Source organism: Sebastes umbrosus, chromosome 12 (assembly GCF_015220745.1).
Source record: "Sebastes umbrosus isolate fSebUmb1 chromosome 12, fSebUmb1.pri, whole genome shotgun sequence".
NCBI classification, from domain to species: domain Eukaryota; kingdom Metazoa; phylum Chordata; class Actinopteri; order Perciformes; family Sebastidae; genus Sebastes; species Sebastes umbrosus.
Genome location: NC_051280.1, coordinates 4327559 through 4345066, shown reverse-complemented (window position 1 = coordinate 4345066; position 17508 = coordinate 4327559). Strand labels below are relative to the sequence as shown.

The 17508-nt window shown below is 41.9% G+C and overlaps 1 protein-coding gene across 2 annotated transcripts in view; it reads right to left on the bottom strand.

Moving 5' to 3' along the window:
* LOC119498866 (zinc finger E-box-binding homeobox 1-like) overlaps positions 1 to 17508 on the bottom strand; it is a 93017-nt gene that overhangs the window by 57717 nt on the left and 17792 nt on the right. The gene's annotated exons all lie outside the window — the stretch shown is intronic.

The following is a 17508-nucleotide window of genomic DNA, read 5'->3' as shown; positions in this document are numbered from 1 at the left end:
TCCACATGTTTACTGAAAACACTGTTTAGGAGCAAATTATGCTTCAAAGAAGATGAGATCTGGCACCCGGAGCAGGAGAAGGTCAGGAAGTCCTCACAGCCAATTGGAGCAAGACCAAACTGCACCATGCTGCAGTCCAACATTAGTTTTATGCTGCTTGGACCGTTCAGACGGTGCACAGAAAAGCCCTGTTCTGATAGCGTTAGTGTTCGTAAAGGACATCTGGGAATGGAGCTTTTTCTGTAGTGAATCAGCAAATCACACCCAGATCTGTTTTCAGTAATAGATTTTCTTGCATAAGTTATGCCTATACCAGTATCATCAGATCGATACATGAGGTCCAACCTGCTGTTTTCTATCCTGCTTGATGCACTAACAAGACCTTCTTCTTCTTTGAAGGTAATGAGGTCAATTCTTTCCAAGTACTTTGAGCTCTCCAAAGGTTTCGTCTACAGCAGGACACAGAGGAATATGAAGGTGTACATTTCTTAAAGATGCTCTGTATCGGCTAAGATTTATAAAACTGATTGAGTGACTGATTCTTGTCATGTTTCAGTTTCAAACCAAGCTATGTGCCTTAGTTTCGGTTAGTAATCTAGTAATCCATATACGTACAAATATGACAATATTCCAAATTTGATACTGGTCATGGAAACGGCATATTCTGTTTAGATATTCTGAATTAGGCCTTACTCCGAATGGAGCATTTTGCAAATAAGACACAAGGGATATGTTTATTATTTTTTCACCAGCGTTTGTTTGTCTGTGTGTTAGCAGGATTACTCCAAAAGTTAGGCACAATAAACAATCCATTATATTTTGGTGATGATCCGGATCATGATCCGGATTCAGGATTTTTTTTAAGAATTCCGATCAGCCTGAGCATGAAGAACTGATGACGCGTTGATGACGCGTTGGTGACGCGTGACCCCGCCTCCTTCCTTCCTTCTGAGAGCAGAGAGATATGTGTGTGGATGTGTGTGCGGGAGCTGCTGGCCGTCCGTGGTGAGAAGAACAAAACGGTAGATGACGGGATGAGAGACAACGTAGTGTAACGTTATACAGACATAACAAGGCTGCTGAATGAGAGAGGCATCTGCCGATACGTTACACGGAAACACACCGTGTTCATAACAAGCCGACCACCTCACGGTACCGCCAGCTGGGAGCTGTGATCTGTTTTTAAAGTCACGCACCTTGGCCAAGTGCCATTCTAGTTATTCATGTTTTAGGAGCATTCTTTGGACATGAATAAGGCTAATTCAGAATATGCGTCTCAATTGGGCGTTTATACGGCAGTTTGCGACACATGACCTCTCGCCCTTTTTACAGCCAGCTCTGTGCGTTGTACACAAACCAACTAGCCTACAGTTTGCAGAGATGGATGCCCCAAAGAAAAGCCCACATTTCTGTTCAGAAGGAGAAACACACCTACTTTTAAACATTTTGACAGACTTGGATATCAACAGGTTTTTGGATATGCACAAATATCACAACTCCGACCTTTTTCAAGAAGGTGGTAGAAAGACTGAAAGAGGGAGGCGGTGTTCTCACGGTCCAACAAGTCTGCCACCGGTTATGTTAATCGTAGTATGTACGGCTGCATGTATACATGAATATCAGTAGAATATTCACGTTCATTATAAACGTAAACAGCTTAGTAGGAATACTGTCTTTTTTGGAATATAAAAAATGAATATTTTGTGCATATTTATAGTAAATCTTATTCCATGTTGGTAGTTCACCTTACTTTTGATTATGGCAGAAAGTTAACACTTGTTGCTCACTGGATGCAGTGGAGAATGCTATAGATCAAAAGCCATGTTTATTATTTTACCAGTCTAGTTTTTAATGCATTGCTAATAATAAAGAGCGATAAAGAGAGTGTAAGTGGTAAGTGACTTGAAATCAAGTGCAATTTATGTTCATCAAAACATATCGAGTTGACAACAGATGAGCATGAAGTGCAGTTGGTGACCACCATGCTGATGGTTACCAGCAGCCTCTGCCACCCCCCACTGAGCAGCCATGTTTCAGTGTAAGACCAGAGGGAAGAGAGGAGAGAGAGTGCAGCCAAGCCAAGAGGCCACGCTGCGCCAATCAGCGCTAAAGAGGTCGGAAAGGTCGCTACCCGGCCACTGGTGCCCATTGAACGAGCAGAGAGGGGAGGCCACCTCATGGGAGGAGGAGGACGAGGAGGAGGAGGAGGAGGAGGAGAGGTCACTGAGGGGGGAGGAGAAACTCTGAGCACATGGCCTTTAACCACATGACACACTAGAGGATAGAAGAAAGAAGAGCAGCTATCTTGTGCTTGAAATGCATTTGCAACAATGCGTAGAGTTGGAGCTGCTCCTGAATCCATTCATTTGAATATAAATCAGTTTATAGAGCAGCAGAGGAATCTTCCCTGGTGGCATCAGCGCAGACACAATTTACACAGAAGCATTACATGAGACTTAGTATTCCAGCCCGAGCAGCCTAGTCGTCTGCCAAAACTCCCACGCTACGTCTCAAACTTTAAATTACACCATTTTCAAGGCAGAATGAGTAGGACGTTCCTAAAAGAATCTATATAGACAAAAATAATCCCTCTCAATCATCACGTATGACCCACTAGAAGTGTGTGGCCTTGTCTGTATCAGCCATCTGCCTGTATTTTCTTATTTTTCTGTATTCAGGACGTTTCTGGGCGTCAACCTCTATTAAAAACGTAGCGATCAGGTGCCACATTGTAAGCATCCAAGAGGAAGCTATGAAAATGGCGAACAACGCACCCGAAAAAACGCGAATATAGCGAGACGTAACTCCAAGCTGACAAAGCTTCTTCCAAAATGTTCTTGTCAATGAATTAGTGAGTAACTATGCAAGCAATTAATTGCTAACAAACGGAATAAAATGGGATGTGTACTGCCAGTACAAAATGCGTATTTTGCAATAAAAATGGCAAATTTATAATAAAAAGATAATGAATACTGGCACAAAATGTTGCCTACCGACAGATCTCAATGAAGCTCTTAAGTTCGAGTTTATGGTTTTTATAAGACAAAGAAAAGGAAGGCAAAAGAATTTCACATTTGAGATGTCGGGACCAGCGAATCTTTGCCATTTTTGCTTGAAAAATAATGAAACAAACAAAGATGATGTGATTATTTTCAATCGTTTCAGCTCTATTTATCTGTCACTACTGGATTTCAAATACACATTTTTGGTCAATCCCTCTCAGGCCAGCAGACGTTTGGTAGACAGTAAAAAGGCCTCATCTCTAATACCACCGAGAGCAATCCATGTAAGTTTGTTCCACTTTCCAAACAAGCTGATTTCAGATTGTATCACACCCGCCGGTTTTCTATTTTTGTTGATTCATGAATACAGATTTATTATTCTCTTTTAACACAACCCAAATCAATCAGGATATGAACGCTAGCTAAATGCTTAAAGATGTCACCATGAAAACACACACAGCTCCAGAGTCTCTGGCGTCTGTCAGACCTGGTGCACATCTGGAGCAGGAAGTCCTGTAACCAGCTTATTATCCAGCCCCAGATCCATGTGAAATGCGCCTACGCGACACTTTCCCCCGCCGTACACAGCCGCCGCACCGTGCCGCCTTTTGAACGACAAAACAAACAACAAACAGGCAGACACGCAGCGGATGACACTTTTCTAAAGCAGCAGAGGTTCTGGAGATTTGTTTTTTGCAGCCCCTTAGGATCCTCTGTTGTTCTGCTGGAGTGATAGCTATTGGTGCGAGCAAATCTAGGTCATTGTGTTTTGGATGCTCAGTATTAGTATTTTGACCCAGTAGCACCACAGCACGGTGGTTTTCCTAATATTGTGTTTTGAGTCTTGTCCCTGCATTCACATTCCCAACACACAGACTGGTAAAACTGTGATTCCACCAACAAGTTCCTGGTAATTTTAGTCCCGGGACTACTTTTCAAGGAACTAAAAAGTTCCTTCAGCCCACTGTTGTCTGCGTTTCCATAGCGGTCTAAAGACCTGCAAAGATTAGGCAAATTAGTCCGCAACATCACCCAAGTCTGGCTCAGGCTGCCTTGGACCAGCCCCTAGTTGTGCTGCTATAGGCCTAGACTGCTGGGGGACTTCCTATGACACACTGAGCTCCTCTCTCCTTTCTCCTTCTGTATATATTCATGTCCCATTCATTCATGTTACTAACTTGATTCCTTCCCCGGAGTCTTTGTGCTTTCTCGTCTCGCAGGTATCCATGGATCGGGGTTAAACCTGGATCGGGGTTGCGTCTGCTGCCTGCTTGACACCCACTACTACCATCATTATTATTAGCCTTTTTATTACTAGTGGTATTAGTTATATTTCTTTTATTATTACAGCTATTAATTCCGATAGTTGTATTATCACTCTTTTACATCTACTGCTATTGGTTTTGTTTTATTAGTCCTATTTGTATTAGATCTTACAGCTGCTGTGCTATTATTGTGGTTGCTGCGCATCTCTCCCGCTCTCTCTCTCCCTCTCTCTCTGTCTCTCTCTCTCTTTCTCTTTCTCAAAACCCAACCGGTCGAGGCAGATGGTCGCCCACCCAGAGCCTGGTTCTTCCCGAGGTTTCTACCCGGTAAAGGGGAGTTTTTCCTGGCCACAGTGCATTACCATAACAATGCAATGCTCATGGGGGATCTCTTGTTGGATCTCTAAACTCTAGAGTACGGTCTAGACCTGCTCTATATAAAAAGCGTCTCGAGATAACTTCTGTTATGATTTGACGTTATATAAAAATAAATTGAATTGAGTTGTATCTGAATTGTCCTGACCAGGGAATAACCCGGGTTGACTGGTTTGGTTTGAATTGACAAAAGGAGGGTTGAAGCAGGGTCAGATAACCCTGGTCATTGGTGTGAAAGGGGGTATGAATGTTTAGGGTTATTTGTGCTTTAGAACATAAACAATCAGAATAACTTTTTATTCTCTCATTCACAGCACCGCCACGCTGTTTCCCTCTTCTATCGCTCGCCCTCTCAGCTCGCTCATGTGATTTTTCTCTTTTTTCTGTCTTTTTTAAGATGAGACTCGGTAAGCTGATGGCAGAGCCTAACTTTACTTTTAATGTTATAAAGCAAAGAGAAATGCTCTCCCCTCGCCCTGAAATGGTCTTAAATCGATACTAGAGAACGTCCTTGTTTTATGAATGAAGCGGTACGAGTTGAAGCAGTGGCGCTGTGTTTGTATTTCACCAATCGGCTTCAATCATCACTGGTAAACACCAGCCCAAAAGTTCCTGTAATTTCAGAAGGCCTTTAGGGCCTTTTGGGGGGGGTAAAATGTCCCCGGAACTTAATTTAGACCCTGATACCTGCGGTGGAAATGCAATGAGTTCCTCAAAAGGTTCCGAGTTCCGGGGGGAAAGTTCCGGGGGGAAAGTTCCTGCGGTGGAAACAGGGCTTTAGTCATTTCCTATACCAAGTCTGTCAGGTGGATCCCCGGGTTGTCGGCAGGTAATCACATTTCAGTGCTTCCTTGTTTCTTTCCCAGTGAGTTCCATATTGAACATTAAAAAGAAGAATATCAGAGAGCAGTTCATCATTGAAGTGAATGACAATTGGCCCTTCGTATCAAAACTAGGGATTGTGTAAAAAGCAGTGAAAAATACTCTTTTTGACAGCACTTCCATGCCTTTTTTTAAAGAAATCCCAAACTTCTTCATGCCTTCCTTTAGCAGGTCATAAACTTTAAACTTCTCAAGTTGTCAGTGAGTGGAAAAAAGCAGAAGACTGTGATTACACTGGGCTGTTTCCAGGTCTGAATGTGTCCATGTGTATGAATGTGAAGCGGGCTGAAGCTGCTCAGCTTGTGTGCTGAGTAAACTTTCCTAGGATTAAAAAAAAAAAAAAAAAAGTTCAGCAATCTGACACAATACCTCGTGGCTGTATGAAAAGAGATGAGAAAATGAAAGCTGAACCAGAACAACTGTGTAATTAGATGGTGAAATTATGTACATCAGAATTTCATCAGGGTTTTAATTAAATAAATGTTGATACTTTTGCTGCACTTTTGTACAGTTTGAGCAGAATCTCGGGGGGTGGGGGGGAGGCAGACCTGCTCAATGAGCTCCAGAGTCAACCGCCCATGCTCTATTTTAGATTACAGTTATTTTCTACTGTCTACCACGCATCATTCAGTGTTCCCTGGGTCTGTTTATACTGTTATCTTTGTACCAAGCAGGTCTACTCTGCATGCATTGTGTCATCTGTGGATACACCTCTCCCGGGCAAATTATTGCCTCTTATTATACTTAGTCATTCAAGTGATTGTGAATCTGATAATGATGCTCCTGATACATGACAGAAGAGCTAATTGTCTGTATTGTCAGACACTGTTGAGCATTAAAAGCAACCACAAGAAAGAGCAGCACATGTACAATTAGGGATGCACCAATACCGATATCAGTATCGGGTCTGATACTGTGCTCATGTACTCGTACTCGTAAAACAGCTCCAATACAACGGCACCGATACCACTTTACAACAGCGCAACATTAACCTCTCGTCAGCATCTTTCGGGTCCTCACGCTCCACCTCCCCGACGGTACGGGCGAGACGGGCCGGTGGAGTGCCCGACCCTGCTGGGCCGGGGATCCCACCTCAGCCAAGCAAAAATGGTGGTGTGGTGGACTACTCTTACTACTTGCTACATCCACACTAATACGTTTTAATTTTAAAACAATCTATGTACAAAAGTGTTTTAGCACTAAATAATCTCCATCCACACCAACACACCTGAAAACACATATCACATGACCATTCACATACACTGGGCATGTGCATGCCGGTGTAAATAGGGAGCAGATTCATGACTGATAAGAGCTGATAAAGAAGCGAACGTGGATGTCTGCGTCATTATTTTCAAAGGTCTCCTTTTCTGTCCGTCCAGAGTAAAATGCGTTTTAGGGGTTTTTAACAGTTAAGTGGGCAACTCCGGGGTCTGAAAAGTGAAGCCACTGCAGAAGTGCCTTAAACTTGCATTCTTTCTAACAGCCAGCAGGGGGCGACTCCTCTGGTTGCTAAAAGAAGTCTGATTGTATAGAAGTCTATGAGAAAATGAGCCTACTTCTCTCTTGATTTATTACCTCAGTAAACATTGTAAACATGAGTTTATGGTCTCAATCACTAGTTTCAAGTCTTCTTCAATACAGCATGATGTTCATTTAGTAAATTACAGTTCCATCCCAAAATGTCTTATTCAGCATTCAGTTGTAAGTAGCTCCACCCTCTCGTGATGGCTGGATGCAAAAAAAACAAGATTGCGACGGCCAAAATGCCGAACTCGAAGCTTCAAAACGGCAGTCCACATACCGCTGGATGACGTCACGGTGACTACGTCCACTTCTTATATACAGTCTATGGTTCTAGAACGCCAGAGTAGTGTGGACGTTAGGCATAAACGTAGCAAAAGTTATGCATTAGTGTGGATGTACTCCTAAACCCAAACAGCTGGGTTCAACTCAGCAAGCACCCAACCTGCTAAAGCGTCCTTGACAGTAAATCCCTTTTTTGTTCCAGACCTGTGGCCTCCATGTGCAAGAGGGAGAATTTCTAACAGGCATCAAGAATTCGATTGGACAATATTACAAAACACAGAAGGATCTGTCCAGGCTGTTCAGTGGACTGGGGCATAGACCATGTACTCTCCATGGCCTCTGGGTGCAGTGCTGCTTTGTGACCTTTAACACAACCCCCCTTTTCTCTGTCTTCCATCTTTCCTGTCACTCTACGCTGCAAGTGGGGGGTTGGGTTGATCTTTGGTAGTGCAACGAGGTTAATATCCTCTCAATCAAGCCTCGCTTTCATCAGTGGGTGCTGAGAGTGGAACCTCCAGCAACAAAAAAAAGATGCTCAGCAGGAGCTGTCTGGAAAGCTCCGAGGACAGTTTGACTCTTCACTGAAAGTGAAAACAAATTGTTCAGAGAAACACTTGACTTCTGCTCGGTTTCTGCTCTGCCTGTTAATATCGTCTCCACTGACCTTTTCCGTTCAACACTGTTGGGGTTATCGCACTGGAAATGTCATTCAGGTTCACCTATTAAGTCTTTAATCACACATAACACTCTGTCTACTCTCTGAGCTTCACCCTGCCTGCTACCGCCTTAAAATCCATTTATAATATAATGATTATCATAAAACATAATGGGAGAGATGGAGCTTCAGAGCCGCTAAAGTGCAGAGTAGAGGAGTCTGTTACCTCCAGCACATCTTGTGTTTCAATTCCACACTCTGATTTTTCCAGACGTGGTTTTGTTTGTAACTCGTGATGTATTTTAAATTTGGACAAGGACTAATTTAATATCCATTAGGCCTTGCTTTGTCTTTCACTGATGCCAAACAGAGGATATGCTATTAGCAATCAGGTAATGTGGAAGCATTCAGCTAATCATACACCCGGTCAATAAACTACCGTCAACATAGTTACCACCTATTCTGTCCCTGTGGAGACCGCGGTTTGAATGAGGGTCAGGGAATGTAATGGAATAATACATGACAGATAAATGTTTTATTAATTAAAAATTTAAAAATCTATCAATTAAAAAAAAAATGGTGTGCAGTGAACTGATGTCCCCTATACTTGAGTTTATGATTTCTTTGATAGTTAACTTTATATTTGTAATTATTTTTAATAATGCACACACATTTACATTTCTTCTCTATTCCTTTTTCTTATTTCTATTTTTCCTATAAATTCTCTGTGTTTATATATATTTTATTCTAAAATGGAACAACTGTAATTTCCCCCCAGGGGATCAATAAAGCATGTCTGATTCTGATAGAACTTATTAAACAGCGTTTAATAAGGTTTTTTTCTCTAAAACAGCGCCCCCACCGGCGAATCAGTATCACTTCAGGCAGAGAGTGGTACTGCAGCACAGGAGACGAGAGGCCGAATTACAGGAGATGCTTGGACAGATTCAGAAAAGATGATGAAACTAATGCTGTCGGTACATTTGATCGGTAATTAGAGGCGTGCTGTTATTTCCTTGTTTTCTTCTAGGGAGTTCTGCTGATAGAGGGAGACTGTGCAGCCGGTGAGTGGTTCATCACCAGCTTTAATCCTCTTTTGAACTTCACTTGTTGACTCCATCCTTCTGGTTAACACTAGAGTTTAGTTTTTGACCTTGCTCCACCAGCAGCAAAGTTTTAACCGGTCTGCTCCTGCAGGATCCCAATCCTGATGGCGTCCACTAAAGCAGAGCGCTGCGCACATGCACACACATGGCCCCGCTGTCGCCCATCAACGCAACTCACGGCTCGTATTAAAACAACGTCACTCTTAAAGTACCGGTCCTAATAAAATGGGGTATCGTACCATTATTAACGGCAGGGTATCGCGATACCTTTGTAGTGCTACAGGATTGAGTCCTAAAACAATGAAATAGATGAGTTAGCATTATGTATGTATGAATAAGTATGAGGAAAATAAATGCTTTTTTGAACATTACAGCATGTAAACATGTTCTAGTAGAAACACAAAATACAAGTATGAACCTGGGACCTTCAAGACAAGCAGAAGAGATTTTGTTGTTCTACGATATAAAATACGTCAGTAAATACCCCACTCGTGAATTTTGAAGCCTTTATGTAATTTAGAAAGGGCGGCTGCTGACAAGCTGCTTAGTGAGACTACTAAACGTCATCAGACCAACTCTTCACGCCTTTACGGCTCGTTGTGTTTATACTCACGTTCATGCGACCGTGGTGTAGGTGCTTTATAGCCTAATGTTAGCTTTTTACTTCTAGTGATCGCATTCACACTTCACTCCCATCTTTGTCGAGGGAACCCAGGGCGTTGCTAACTTCCTGGTTGGCCACAAAAATATGTCATCCCTGCACCACTCTATACTGTGCAACACTGATGGTTGGTTTTACTTGTAAGCCAACAGTAATTTTTTTTTTTTTCTTGGCCTGCTTTTAGCAGTACGCTTGAAGAAAAATGTGGCTCTCTCATTTTGGCATGAAACTCTTGCTTGCATGTCCTGCCTGCAAAATTAATCTCTCCTCTCCCTTACATTGGTCACCATGAGATTCGACAGGAAGAAACACTTCCATCTTATCAATAATAATCTCAGTGAGGCTGATTTATGCCCCAGCAGGTACCGCCGCACTGCCGTGGCCATGATCTCATACTCGCTACCAGCTCCCCTACATTTCCCTCCTCCTCTCACCTGCTCAGTATTCATATCACACACACAGTCTCTCTCTCTTTGGCAGAAAACTCTTTGGGAAATAGGTCGGAGAACTGTTACGTAGACTTCCACTGGTTACAAAGAGCTGCTTAGCATCAGTAAAAGCTGAGCGCAGTGATGTACAAAACATGACATCTGTGTGTTTAGCTGCGTCTCTGCTAGAGATAGCTGTCTCTGCAACACAAGCTAGCCTGTGGGGGGAAGCGTGTATTGCCCTGAGCAGTTTCTGTATCTGTACTATGCTTCACTTGGCGAGGCTACACTAAACTAAGCAAGCGCTTAGCTCAACACCAGAAGAGACAAGCCTCATGTGGATCTGCCCTGAGCTTCGGGGTGAACATGCCGGAGCACACGCAGACTATTGCTAAGAAGTCATGTCAAAAATTGCTCTTAGATAACGCCGCTGACCTCAGTAGTGTGGGCAAACTGAGGTCACCTGTAGGGTCAGTCACTTTTCTCAATGAGACAGAATTATAATGGGTTATCGACTGAAACGCTTCGTAATGCTTATTTAAGGGCAGAGTGAAATAAAAACTGTATTCTTTGTCCCTGCATCACTGTTCTAATAATTCTTGGCTATATGTTTAACACATGTTCATTTCTTCTTTTTTTCTAGAATCAAGTTTGATTTAACGCAAACTGCTAACCGCAGCTAACCGCTGTGATCATATCAAAGCACACTTGACGTTGTTAGCTCATTGCAGGCTAGCGGAGTAATATCATCAGAGGTGTGTGTTTTTACTTAGATTTTCCAGAAAGTGTTCAGTGCAATCTGATTTATTCATTTTTCTCTCTTGCTTCGCCTTTTGTATTTGCTCAAATCAATCACATAATTATTTATTAGATCATTACTATTATTATTAGAGAAGATACAGATGCTCTGACTGACTGATTTCACTCTTAAAAGCATTAGCAGTTGTGATTGTTTAATTAAATATAGTTTATTGAATAACAAAGTTTGAACTACGGTAATCCACATTAAGAAATCAGATAGAATTAAATTAAAATGTCATATATATGCAACATTTTGAAAAGCACCATCAACCATATTACTTCTGAAATTTGGTTTAGTAGATTTTAAATCCAAATACTACAATAAACTAGCATCACAACCACACTGTATGAACTTCTATTCCATATTTAGGTTTCTGCTATATATTTTTATTAGGGCCGGGTGGTATGGAGGAAATCAAATATCACTGAATTTTTGACCGTAACACCTCTACCGATATTATGATGATGTTGTAGGGTTGATGCTTTTATAAAATATTTACACAATGAGATTTTTGATAAATAATCATCAGTAATGTGGATATAATGACTAAGTGGGTATAAAGGTAAATAATAGAAGAGCTAGAACCGTCTGGTAAGTTCAGAAAATGACATCATTTTACTGTAATGCAGCTTTTAAAACCAGGAGAAGACAACAGTCATGCCATATTACATATCCAAAATCTAAAACAACTTCTAGTCTCATATCACAATCAACGAACAATATATATCGATATAATATTGATATACTGCCCAGCCTTAATTTTTGTAATATTCTTTTTCATATTCTTATTATATGTTTCCCACTATTCTATGTTTGTTTCTTGATTTTTGCTCTTACTGTGTTTATGTTATGCACCAATACACCAAAGCAAATGAATCGTATTGTGAAGTCCCAACATCCTCACACATTCAGCCTTTATGAATGGATCTATGTATTCAGACAGACTCCTAACTTCATAATGAGAACATGGATGGATAGTGGACAGAGCTGCAGCCTCTGCCTTCCTTCTAAACTAGCAATATCTCCATCTCCAAGTCCAGCAGGCTACTTCACACCATCCCGCCATCTTACATCATATTACCTAATCAGACCACTGTACTTTTGGCACTGCCAGCGCACAAAAAAAACAAAAAAAAACCTGCCCATCTACTGTATGTCAGGAGTTGGCAGCAGCCGTGGCGAGCTCTGCGGGCAGCTCCCTGGCACGTAGCCTCGCCTGGCGTGGCGGTTCTGTCCTCGCTAAATGAAGACCATGCCGCTGCCGTCTGGATGTCTGACGGCTAGCTATAGCTCGCTTTGAACGGCTGTCAGCGAGGGAGAGCGTCAAGCTGGGAGATGAGAGCTGTGCCCGGGTACCACAGAGCTGGCAGTGCAGAGGGGAAGGCTTCACGTCTGAGTGGCACAGAACCAGAATGAGGGGCCGGTCTCCATATGCTTTTCGGCCGTTGGATTAACAGTTCGACTGAACCTCTGGGACGATTGGAGGAGGCACAGCTACAGGCGTGATATTTACAAAGAACTTCAGCTCGCTACACAACAGCAGTGTGTTTTAAAAGTTCAAGTATGAGATTATCTTTGGTCTTACATACAAACAGTCCTATTTGGTGCGTTTACACAACTCCTAATGTCCGGGCACAAGACAGAATAAAAGCAGCAGAAAACTTCCATGTACAGACTGAGAAAATAATGACCTGTTTTCAGAGCATAATGAGATGCTAACCTACTTTTTGCTTTACAGGTGTGGAAACATAAAAAATAAGCAACTCAAGGCTGCTCTGTGTGTTGCAGGCATTAAAGACAAAGGCATAATCCTAAGCCTGCAGGCGTACAAAGCAAACTCCCCAGATGTATAGGCAGTCTGAGAGGATATACGCACATGTTTGAGTGTGTGTGTGTGTGTGCGTGCCTGTTTACCCAGTCACACAATGCAGGGAGGAGGGGGAAGGAAAACACAGGGACAGGCAGGAACCTTTCCGAACGCAGTTTAGCAAAATGTCAAGCGCGCTCAGATCGCCGGTCGACTGAAATGTCACGCAGGCGAGACAGCAATGAGGCTAAACAGAAAAACACCGCACAGGTGTATCTGCACAAAGTTGGATGCCAGACAAATAATTATAATCCCAACGCCTTCGGGCCACAAACGTGCCCAATTTTGCCTTCTTAACTGTTAAAGGACGCAGGGGGATTAAACTCCAGAACACCTTCATGATGTTATTTTTTCCACTGAGCATCATTAAATGTGATGCACACGTAATGCTTCTGAAAGTGTGTGTGTATTTAAGTCACTGGGTGTGTGTGTGTGTGTGTGTGTGTGTGTTTTGGCCAAGTCTCAAATGAACATGTTGGACATTACATGTTACAGCTTTGGAGGATCCACTTTTAAAAGTAACTAAAATAAGGAGCCAACTGAGGTAGAGTAAAATGAGTTCATGCTGTTAAAGCTTCAGTAGTCAGTATATTTTTGGCATCATTGGAGCAAAAATCCCATAATAACCTTTCAGCATATTGTAATTCAAGTGCTCTGAGAGAAAACTAGACTTCTGCTCCTCCTCATGGCTCTGTTTTCAGGCTTTAAAAAATCCAAAAAAAAATCTGTGACAGGAGACTTTGACCAATCACAGGTCATTTCAGAGAGCAGAGAGCGTTCCTATTGGCTGTGCTCCGGCTGGTGGGCGGGGCTTGGTATTTGCTCAAGAGATCTCAACGTTGCTGCCGGGTCACAAACTTTCTCATTTTACAGTTAAACAGTACACTACAAGATGATTCTGGAAACATTTGAGGAGAGAAATAGGCATTACAGTAACAGAATATTGATTCATATTTGATCAGCGCTGCGTAGTTTGACCGCTTGATCGGAGTTTGCGAGTGATTGACAGCCGGCTTTCATGATGGCAGCTCTGATTGGTTGTTTTCCTCCGGTCTGTAAAATCCAGCAGATGTCAGGATATAGTGACTGTTTTATAAAATATAACTTTTTTTAATCATATTTGCTCCATTTCTACCCGCTGCAGCTTTAAGAAAACAGGTTTGCTGCTTTAAAATTAAGACATAAAAACAGCTCAAATCTGAAGACGCAGCTTGAGAGAAAGCATATGTGCCTCAGACCAGCTTGGCCTGTTAAGAGGTACTGGGCAGGGGTGTAGCTTTCCTCCCCCTGAAGTGTGCTATAATATAATTGTGCTGAAAGGCTGCATGCTCACGCCACGGGAGGAGAGTTTTATATCGAAGCCTGCCTGCTGCAATGGTGTCAGGTGGTATTTATGAGACTCGTAATGGGGCTGAAGCCCAGGCACACCTGCTACGCTGGGAAGGGTTCATACTACACACAGACACATACCCATCCACACATACTAACACACGTATGATAGCGGCAAATCCTTGACTTTGCTTGTTTTCAGCTGTATTTGTATTTCATCACAAATCTGATGAGGGCAACATGCACATAAATAAACGGGACTTGTCTGCATGGATTGAGTGGGAGAGACAGGAGGCTGGCAGGGGCGTCTACAGTTTTGCCAAAAAAGAAGTCAAACTTGAGGGAAAGAAAATTTTAGGTCACGCTTCATGAACATATTTCCACATACCAATCCTATTTTGGATTAATTCGTTTTACATGCAGCTTTTTCCTGTTTCCAAATCAGGGTTTATTTCAAGAGTGACACCAGCTATTTTTATAATCGATTGATCGCTACAGTCATTTTTCATACAGGAATGTCCGAGGATGCTGGTTTCAGCCTCTCGGATGTGGATGTTTCCTGCTCTTCTCTGTTATATATATCGTGATGAACTAGGTGTCTTTGGGTTTTGGACTGACAAAGCGTGACGTCTGAGGATGACGCCTTGGGCTTTGAGAGGCTGGGATGGACATTTGTCGTTGTCCTCTGACATTTAGTGGACTAAACTAGTTAGTCGATTGATCGATAGAATAATAGGCAGAATGATCAAAAATGATCGTTAGTTGCAACCCTATGTATTTATTTATTTTTTCTCAATATATTTTAAAAATAATAATAAAAATGTTTACTATTATTTCCCAATGATCTACTATTACTATTATTTGTCTAATTACTTTTTCTGTATGTGTACATTTGATTTCTTTCTGTGATTTTGGGTGATGATAACAGATCGTATATATAGTGTATATCTTCATGACAAGCTGACTACATTATGTATAATGAAAAAACACCAAGAGTTCTGTCACACATTAATCAAATTAGGGCTGCAACTATCAATTATTATCATTGATCGATTAATCCGACAAGTATTTCCTCAATTTATCATTTGGTCTATAAAATGTCAGGAGATTATAGTTTCTCAGAGAAAAAGAAGTGCCGTATATGAAATCTCTAAATAGCTTGTTTACAGCTAACAGCCCGATTAGCCAAAAAGTTACTAATTCATCTTCTGTTAATTGACCAATCAATTAATGGACCAATTGTTTCAGCTCTAAGGTTTTGTGTCATTGGTACAAGAAGAATAAAGTGCAAACTAACAGACTGAGACTGGACTGAGTTGTTTTCTTGGCCTGACCAGAGTTGGCTGAAAGTGATGGGGCCCTAAGTATTCACAAAATACATCTCCTTTGTCTTGTAAAGCTACTCATCAAGTCATTAAATCCAAAATGCAACTAAACGCTTTCCTTTTTTGAAGATGAACTCCGATATTACTCTAGGGTCTGTGCCTGTAAACCATCCGGGTGCTGCACTGTGCCCTTGCGGTGGAGTTACGCCTTTTTCGTTCCATCCACATTACATTATCAACTAACGTTATTGAAAAATATATAAATTATATTTGGCATTTGTGAATCGCTTCAGAATCGTAGAAAATATGTGATTCGTAAAGATTTTTTCACCCACCCTTACTATATATGGAACATTAGTAAGGATATTAAAGTTTGTTGTACACGGAGTACATGCTGCTAAAAATGTCTCTTTTGTTGAATTCTGGGCCTCTGCCCACCTTCTCCGTGAGACTGTTGAGAGGCAAAGCGACTGGTGACTAATGAGCCTCCACACAAGCTCACTACAGGTTGCTGAGATTAACTCCAAGTATCTCTGAGCTCACATTAAGATGCCTGCTGCATAGGACCAGAGGGGGGAAAACAAACAGCGCCGTTGATGAAACCCAGTCAAGATGTAAAAGCTGCACCTGTGCCAGTTCTCTTATACCGATAACCCAAAAAGGAAAACTGCAGCTCAGCCAGACTTTCTGCTTAGGTTACATACTTGATGAAGGCAGGAAATTAAACTTTTTTGCCCATTGAATACGCTGGCTTATGGTTTCCGAAAGTCAACAGCTAATTCAGAGTGACACGGCTGAACCCAACATTTTAAGAACTGTATCGGTTCAGTGCCATAAGGAAAGGTTTTGGCTTCAGTAACATGTCAGTCTAAAGCAATAAAAGCTGGTTACCTATACCATCCACAGATCACTGCAGCTCTGCATGCTGTCACATTCCTATCATGTCAACAAGCTGTTAAGATAAACTGTAACGCGGCTGGTTATGTGGTTTGACATCTGATGTTTGTGCTTCACGGTGCAAAGTGTAGATGACAGTTTACCTCGGCAGGTGTAAAGATAGCACAGAGTTTCCCCTGATGTTCACTGAGCCCCGCTGCACCAAGAAAAGAGACGTCACTGTGAGGACAACGCAACATTAAGAATATCAGAAAAAAAAGTTATTTTTATAAAACAGTCGCTATATCCTGACAGCAGTACATGAAACAGGTAACCTGAAAATAAAATGATGTGTCCTCCGGTGCTCCTAACAGCATCTGCAAGATTTCACAGACCAGAGGAAAACAACCAGTCAGAGCTGATCTGGAGTCTGCTTGTTGCCTACTGAAGCTTTAAGTAAACAAAATAGAAATGTTGCAATCAGGAGGGTCACAAGAAGGCCACACAATGACCCCACCCACCACTGCTGCAGCACTATTATTACAGAGGAGCCCCTGTAAGGACGCACGGTAGACCCCGTCACTCACATCCTGCCATAACAGACACACCTATACTTGAAAGTAAAACAAGCCACACAATCACAAACACACACTCATACATGAACTGTTTGTAAGTCAGTCTTGTGACCCTTTAACAATGAGGCCTCGACATAGACCAGTATGGTGATGCAGACGGCTGCTCTGACACTCTCACATACTAGTAGGGCTGTGTGTTGGCAAGAATCCGATGATACAATACGTATCATGATACAGGGGTAACGATTCGTTATATTGTGATATATTGTGATAATGTAAGCAAGGTGATATATTGGGAATTGTTTTTAGTTTAATTTAGGAAAAATGTCATGGTATAAAGAACACACCAGAAATACACCATTTTAGAATTTTAGCACAAAACTGCATGGGATTATTATCCTAAAGTGGGCATGTCTGTAAATGGGAGACTCGTGGATACCCATATTCACCATTTACATTCACATATCTGGAGGTCAGAGGTCAAAGGACCCCTTTGGAAATGGCCAGAACAGTTTTTCCTCGCCAAAATTTTGCATAACTTTGGAGTGTTA